The following is a 7,822-nucleotide window of genomic DNA, read 5'->3' as shown; positions in this document are numbered from 1 at the left end:
TGACAGTCACTCTAGACTCTTCCACTCACCACCACTGTTGCAGGGTTCGGCAATTTTTTTCCACAAAAGGCCAGATTGTGACTATTTTAGGCCCTGCGGATTATGTGGTCTCTGTCGCAAGAGGAAAACGTAATAGTGCCTGGGGCTGTCATTGAGCACGAGCTCGTCACCAAGGAATCAACCAGAGTTCATAGAGGCTAAGGCTTGTCAGGGAGCAGGATGTCCCTGAGGTGTTGAAATATGTCCCCAGGGATTCCTGAGGACTAACAAAGAGAAAGGTCCCTTTGGAACAAAGACACGTGGCACGTACCACGGCAACCGAGGGCTCACCCTCGGCGTGACCAGGAGTGGGAGGAGCTGACCCAAGATGCCTCCTGAGGTTCACACACAACACGGGCCCCGTAACTTCCTGCAAGAGTGTTCACCCTAAATCTCAGCCCGAGGAAACAGTCAGTGCAGATCATGACATGCTCTGCAAAACACCTGGCCCGAGCTCTTTGAAACTGTCCATGCCCGGAAAGACAAAAAAGGCAACAGGACCTATTAGAGTCAACGACCTACAGAGAAATGACCCCTAAGACCCAGAAGGGTCTGAGATTTGACCCTGCTGGCAGGCAGAGACGTTAGTCGGCCACCGTCTCCCAGATGCTGGCGGAAGACGCGAGACTCCTGGGTCAGAGATGAAGGACGTTATTCTCACCAGTAGCGGGAACCAGAGCATCAGCATTTTCTTGTGCCAGCTCCCGAGCCCCGATTCCCACAAGGCCACTCGAAGAGGACCAGGCGACACCCGCGTGTGCCGTGGTTTGCGTTGCAGGGGAGGAACCCTGAGTGTAGGAGACCCCCATCTTTCATTGGTTTTGTAGGCAATAGGCCTGCCTGCTCCCTTCCCCAGAGGGAGAGATTATTTTTATTACAGCGGACAGGAAGCGCGCCTACCCTTTGATTGGGAGAGGGATGCTATCTCTACCTGTTCTCTGCACAAACATCCTTGAAATAATAATAGTCTGGGACAAGCGGCTTCTGTTTGTAAGATGTGAAGAAACCCACGAGACGCGTGGAGAAGAGTCTCCCAACAGTGACAACTACATGCAGGATGTGTTTGAGCCCTGGCTTGAGAAAGAAAACAGCTTTAAAGGACATCGTTGGGAAAGTTGGGGGGATTTTGTTACGGAACTCAGGTTATACGATGCCATTGTACCAACACTGGTACATTGGTATTATATCCTCAGTGTGATCGTGGTATCGTGTTTCTATAGGAGATCGTCTTTGTTCTTAGGGGGAGCTGCTGCAGGATTTGGGGCTGAGGGGTATGATGCCTACCACTAACTTTTAAATGCCTGAGCACAGTAAGCACACACGAGAGACAGAGGGATTAAGAAAGGTCAGCTGTGTGGACAAGGTTACAGTTGATACAGCCAGGTGAAGGTGTTTGGGTTATCACTATATTGTTCTTTTAACTATGCAAAAAAAAATTTGGGAGGACCCAGCTTCCCCCAAACGCACAGCTAGCGGGTGGCCAAGCCCGCCACGGCAGCCTTCTCCTGACTTTAAGCACCGTGTTTTCACTGCTCTCTGTCGCCGATTTTCTCCCTGCCCTGGCTTAATTAAGTGCGCTGAGGACATAAATAGGTTTTTTGTTGACTCAAGCTTGGGAGAAGCTTGCAGAAAAGGCCTTTTCAGCTAAAAGCTCCTTCACGGCCTACGGTATGAAATAGGGCAGCCAGTTCAGGGCGGGAGAAGCCCCCCAGCTGTGGGTGTCTCTGCTGAGCCGAGCCGACTCTGGAACGGGACAGGGCACTGTGACCCTTAGGGCAGCATTCTCACTGTCCCAGCTCTGGGCGCCTGAGGCCACAAACGAACGTCCTGGGAACACGGTGTCCGGGCAAGTGCGCTGTGGACTCGGCGTGTGCCACTGCCTGTGTGCGCAGGCCAGGCCAAGAGCTGGTTTCAGGGGCGGGGGCGCAGGGCACGGGCCCTGACCCCAGGCAGACAGCCTCCCAGCAGGGGCGGGCCCAGACTCGGAGAGGACACCTGCTCAACACGCAGAGGTGAGTCATTGCCGAGCTCTGTCCCGGCAGGGACGTCTGTGGCCCATGATGGGGGCAGATCACGGTACGGTGGAGAAGCCCCGCAGGTGAGACCGGCCACCTGGGGGAGGACGGTCCTCCAGCCGGGCACCAGGGCCAGCCACTGTCACGGCGCTGCGGTCTCGGGCTTCGGTTTTGACACCTTTCATCCGTTCACTTGCCCTTACGGACAAATCGAATGGTGGTTGTAACGAGCGTAGGATAAGAAAGCGGCGTCTCCCACTTCTCCGCTCTCCACCCCCCTAATCTTCCACGTATGTTCTTCCAGCCACTCCCGGCGCTGCAGGGGGGCTACTGCCATTGCCAGGTTCCCCAAAAGTAGACAGTGTCTGGGGGCTCTCCTTATGAAAGACGGAGATTTAGCTCACCCTGCACCCCCTCCCCCTCTTCTTGTATAACGTATATACTGTTTATGTGTGCGTGTGTGTGCGTACATGCATACATGTGTGTATATGTGTGTACATGTGTATATGTGTGTATAGATGTGTGTATGTGTATAGATGTGTGTATGTGTATGCATGTGCACACATGTATATATGTGTACGTGTGTATAGCTGTGTGTATGCCTGTAGTGTATGGACATGTGTGCATGGATGTGTATGTATGTGCATAGATGTGTATGTGCATACATGTATATATGTGCGTACACATGTGTGCATGTGTGTAGATGTATATGTGTAGTGTGTATAGGTGTATGGATGTGTATAGATGTGTGTATGTGTATGCATGTGTGTACATGTGCATACATGTATATGCGTGTACATATGTGTACGTGTATAGCTGTGTGTGTAGTGTGTATAGATGTGTGCCCATGGATGTGTATGTGTATGTGTGTGCATACACGTATGTATGTGTACATGTGTGTAGATGTATATATGTGTGTGTATAGATGTGTGTGGATGTGTACAGATGTGTGTGCATACATGTATATGTATGTATACATGTGCATGAGTATAGACGTATGTATGTGTGTATGTGTATAGATGTATATGTGTGTATACACATGTGCATTTGCGTGTGCGTACATGTATGCGTGGATGTGTATGCATGCCTGTGAAAGTATGTGTGTGTGTGTGTGTGTGTGTGTGTGTTTAAATACACTGATCGCCTTGGTGACGTCACACAGAGGCGGGGAGGCGCAGTGTTTAAGGCCGGCTGGCTAAGCCGGGGAGTTTTCCCTGGCAGAGTGCCCGGGGCTCAGCCCGTGCCTGGCACCCCTGGAAGCGGACCCTGGTTACACTTAATACCCTTATCATCAGCCCGGATTTATGGACGGGGACCCCGAGGCCCAGTGTGGGCAGGCAACGTGCCCAGTCACACAGCCAGGAAGTGCTAGAGCTGGGGCTTGAACCCAGGCGGCCGGGGCGTGCCCACAGCAAGAAGACCCCTCCCTCCATGTGTGCACCTTCCAGCTGTGTCCGTGCCGTGGTGAGAAGAACCTGCAGTCCCGGGCACACCCCGCTCCGGAGGGCAGGGGGCCCGTCTGCCATTTGGAGAGAAACACGTGCAAGTCCCGGAGCGTGGACAGGCGGCCGTGACACTCCCGCAGGCGCGTCACGCTCCCGGGGGAAGGAGGGGGCTCCTCCGTGGGTGCTGACCGTGGCTCATGGGGAGGAGCAGCTCCTCGTTCCAGAAACATCCCTAAATGATGACCAAAGCAGCCCCTGTCTGACAGTTTAACACCCGGCCCTGCTGTGTGAGTTTAGGCAAAACACCACCCTGTCTGTGCCTCTGTTTTCGCATCTCTAAAGGAGATGTAAGGTTCCGTTTTCTGCCAGTCTTTCCAGATCGTGGTGTCAACCCTGGGGAACTGTGAAGCAAAACAAGTCTGATTAAAGGAGCCAGCCAGCGAGTCCCCCCCAGGGGCTGCTGCACGAGTGACGAGGCCCCTTCTGGGTGTGTCGAGTCAGTACACTGCACGGACGGGCGGCGTGCAGTGTGCACAGCCTACCAGGAAGCAGGCATGCCAGGCCCTGCCCTCTAGAAACTTCCAGCATAGCGAACGAGACAGGGAAGTGACCTGTGAACAATCACCATGTCCAAGGGGAGGATCTTTGCTTTCAACTCCACCTGGGCCTTTAGGGCCTTGGTGTGTGCTCCCGGGTGGGTCTGGTTGCTTCCTTTGGAGCTCTCCCTGCAGGTCACAGAAATGCCTTGTTGTCAGGCATTGGGACATCAGTTCTCCCGCCTCCACCATGTCATGATCCACTGGGGCCCACTGACAGCCGTCCCCCTACATCCACCCAGCAACCTCAAGTGTGGCTTTCTACTTAGTAGCTGTGTGACCTCAGGCAAGTCACTTAACCTCTCTGAGCCTCCATGGCTCAATCTGCTTTATTGTATTATATGTTTTTTGTTTCAGAGACAGAGTCTCTTGCTCTGTTGCCCAGGCTGGAGTGCAGTGGCCTGATCATAGCTCACTGCAGCCTTGAACTCCTGGGCTCAAGTGATCCTCCTGCCTCAGCCTCCCAAGTAGCTAGGACTACAGGTGCACGCCACCACATCTGGCTAATGTTTTTTCACTTTATGTAGAGACGAAGTCTCACTATGTTGCCCAGGCTGGTCTCAAACACCTGACCTCAAGCGATCCTCTGCCTCTGTCTCCCAAAGTGCTGGGATTACAGGTGTGAGCCACGGCGCCCCTCCATCAATCTGCTTTATTTTACAATGGAAACAATACGCATCTATCTTGAGCGTCAGGACAGTTGGTGGGGTTCACGTGCATGACGATGCGTGTGCAGAGACCTCTGCGAGCCGCCCGCAGACACACAGCCTGCTTGCCTGCACACTCCTCCCATGCCACTGGGAACAGACAGCTAGCGGCTCTCAGTGCAAAAGCCTTTTCTCTCCCAGTACCAGGCTTCTGCTTCACAAAGCAGCCTGAGAAAATGCCCCTGAGGCTGGGGTGCTGGGGGACGCACCCCTAAGGCTTGGGGTCACCCTAGGTCACTTTTCTTTCTTCCCCACCATATGCTCTTAAAGGCAGGTGACTTCACAAGCTTGTTTGTGGGTCTCCCTTCCCAGGGGTGTGTGCACGGGGGTCTCCCCACATGGGACACACACAGCAGGACCCCTTGTCGGGGGTACCCCAAAACTCTTCCCCATTAAGTATCTATGTTCTCTGCCCGATTTCTCTCTGTCTCCAAACTCTCCTCGTGTTAACCCAGCTTTGGAAGCAGTTCAGATCAGATCACTCCTAAAACTCGCTTCAGAACCTCTGCGGACTCCCCGTGCCCCGGCGGGTAAGTCCTCAGCACCAGCGCCGCAGCCCTCTGCCCCTTGTTGCGGCACGTGGACAGGAACAGGCACCCAGATCTTGAAAGACCCCCCACCCCATTGCTGCTCTTTGAGCCTCACATTTCAGAGGTTCCTCCTGAGACGGGCCAAGGCAGCCTCCCACGCACCGGGTAGCCCGGGCTCAGCGAATCTATGGAAATTCCGGCCTTCCCTCCCCTCTGTGACATTTGCGCACCATCTGGCACTGTCCGAATGGAAGCGCCCACAGTACCAGCTTTCAATCGATGGTGGCCCCCAGCCCGTGGCAGTGGATCCGAATAGGTCAGAGGTCACGGTCGCCGGGGTCATCTGCGTGGGTGTTTGGCATCTGTAGTGCAGTGGAGTTCTTTCTCCCTGCTGTTTGGTGGTATTACGCATCTCCAGCATTATCACACACAGGGCGGTCTGTTTTAGGGGAAACTTCCAGAACTCGGGTGGACACAGCTGCAAAGGCACCCCTGATAAGTGGGCTTCCATGGCGGGTACAGATGGCACTCGGGGGCCGGGACTAGGGCAAGGCAAGAGACGCACTCGCCTAGAGCACGGAATTTAACGACATGCCCAAACCCGGAAATCGTGACAAAGAGTATTTTACTGCAATATTTTAAAAGTCAAAATGAATGCAAACAATTCAAGACGACCAAAATGTTAACATTTTAAATGAAGCCAGGAGGGTTCTGCAATTTCGAAAACCTGCCCCACACCCCTCGCCAGTGTCCACCGCCCTTGGTGGCTGTGGCCACTCGAGGGGTCATCTGTTCACTTCCCCGTGATGAGAAGTGACCGGTTCTTGTCGAAGACTCTCCAGGGCAGCCAGTCCGAGGACCCAGCTGAAGCCAGCGCTCTCCTGTGGGCCTGGGCGGGTGGGCATTCGGGGAGAAGGCGAACCTCAGTGTGCTCACGTTCTAGAAGGAATGGCTCCCAGTTTTGTCCTGGGAGGTGACAGCAGTTCAGCCATCCACAGTGGTCAAGCAGCCCAAGGGCTGAAGAAGGACGGTCTTGCCTAAGAATTGGAGAAAACTGCGTCCACTGTCAGACTTTTTCCCTCCAGAATGTTCCTGATATTGAAACCCCTGGTTAATTCAGTTCTGGCCGCAGCTTTCTCTCGTTCTTTCCTGGGGGAGGAGGAAATAGGCTGTAGATTCACCTGGGGCTGGGCTCACACCTTTTGCCCTGTGGGCGCTCAGGAAGCTGCCCCGCCCTCTGTCAGGCGTCCTTGAGGGCACCTGGGATGCCGAGGCTCGTGCTGGGCTGCTCAGGTGGAACCTTTAAAAACCACCTGGTTGGAGCAAGCCTTCCCCAGCACCCTGTGGTGGATTATTCTCGAACCAGCACCTTGTTAAGTTTCTGCGTGAAACTCACAGCTGTGGTTTCCTGGTGTGCTGGCTGCTGCCCCACCGGGACGGGGACCAGCTGTCTCACGAATGTCCGTTCCCAGGTATAGCCAAGGCTGGGTGTGCAGTGGGGGCTTGACCAACCTTGACCGAATGAGCATGCTTCAGTCAAGGTGCTGCCCTCATTTTGGGGGTGTCGGAAGAAAAGACTCTGACACTCCCCTTCCTGGGCCCAGGTCTTGGGCCCCTTCTGGGCAGACGAAAGGGCAAATGCAGCTGGTGTAACCGTCCACACAGCACCCTCCGTCCTCGGCTCTCTTTGCTGTGGTCTTAGCCTCTCCCTCATTCCCCCAAAGGGAACGGACAGGTGGGTCCCCGGGCGTGGGTGGGGGGCGTCTGTGTGGGTGGGGGCTGGAAACGCAAGCACCCCTTGCCGGTCATCCGATTGGAAAGCAGGAAGAAAGGGAAGCATGTGTCCCTCTCCCTCTCTGGAGGAAGGAAAAGGGGAAAGGTGGGTAAGACCCTAGTCCCGAAGCAAGAGCCTGCCTGGAAAACGCCGCAGGAACAGCCAGGCGCCAGGGGGTCGCAGGCAGCGTCTCTGATTTCCCCAGGGCTCTCCACCCAAGGGCCCCACGAGCTGGCCTTGGGGGCACAGGTAACCCAGGCATCGGCCCCTGGGCACGGTGGCCACTTTAGAAGGTAAACAAGGGGGCCGGGTTGGAAGGAGGGGGCCAGGGGACAGGTCTGGAAGCCTCCTGAACACTTAAACATCTCGTTTTGCTCTCTTGATTGTAAGCTGCAGATAAAGTTAAACTTCCAAATAGAAAGTTTCTATAGATGCTTTTATTGGGACTCGAATGAGACAGAGAAAACCTCCAATGGCCACGCCAAGGATTACGAGCTGGGATGACCGGGGACCCCCAGCACCCTGGCTGCGCGGCGGGGGGTGCCCGGGCTGGCGGCGCGGGAGGCCCCGGCGGAGGCGCGGGCCGCGCGGGGAGGGGCGGGAGGAGGCGCCTAGAAAAGGCGGCGCGGCCGGGGAGGTGCGAGAGGGCCGGCGGCGGCGTGCGCCTCGGCTGGGCCGGCGGGAGCGGAGCGCGGCGCAGGCGAGGCCGGGCCCGG

This window comes from Propithecus coquereli, unplaced genomic scaffold (assembly GCF_000956105.1).
Source record: "Propithecus coquereli isolate 6110/MARCELLA unplaced genomic scaffold, Pcoq_1.0 Scaffold81, whole genome shotgun sequence".
In the NCBI taxonomy this organism is placed as follows: domain Eukaryota; kingdom Metazoa; phylum Chordata; class Mammalia; order Primates; family Indriidae; genus Propithecus; species Propithecus coquereli.
This window is presented reverse-complemented; position numbering follows the sequence as displayed.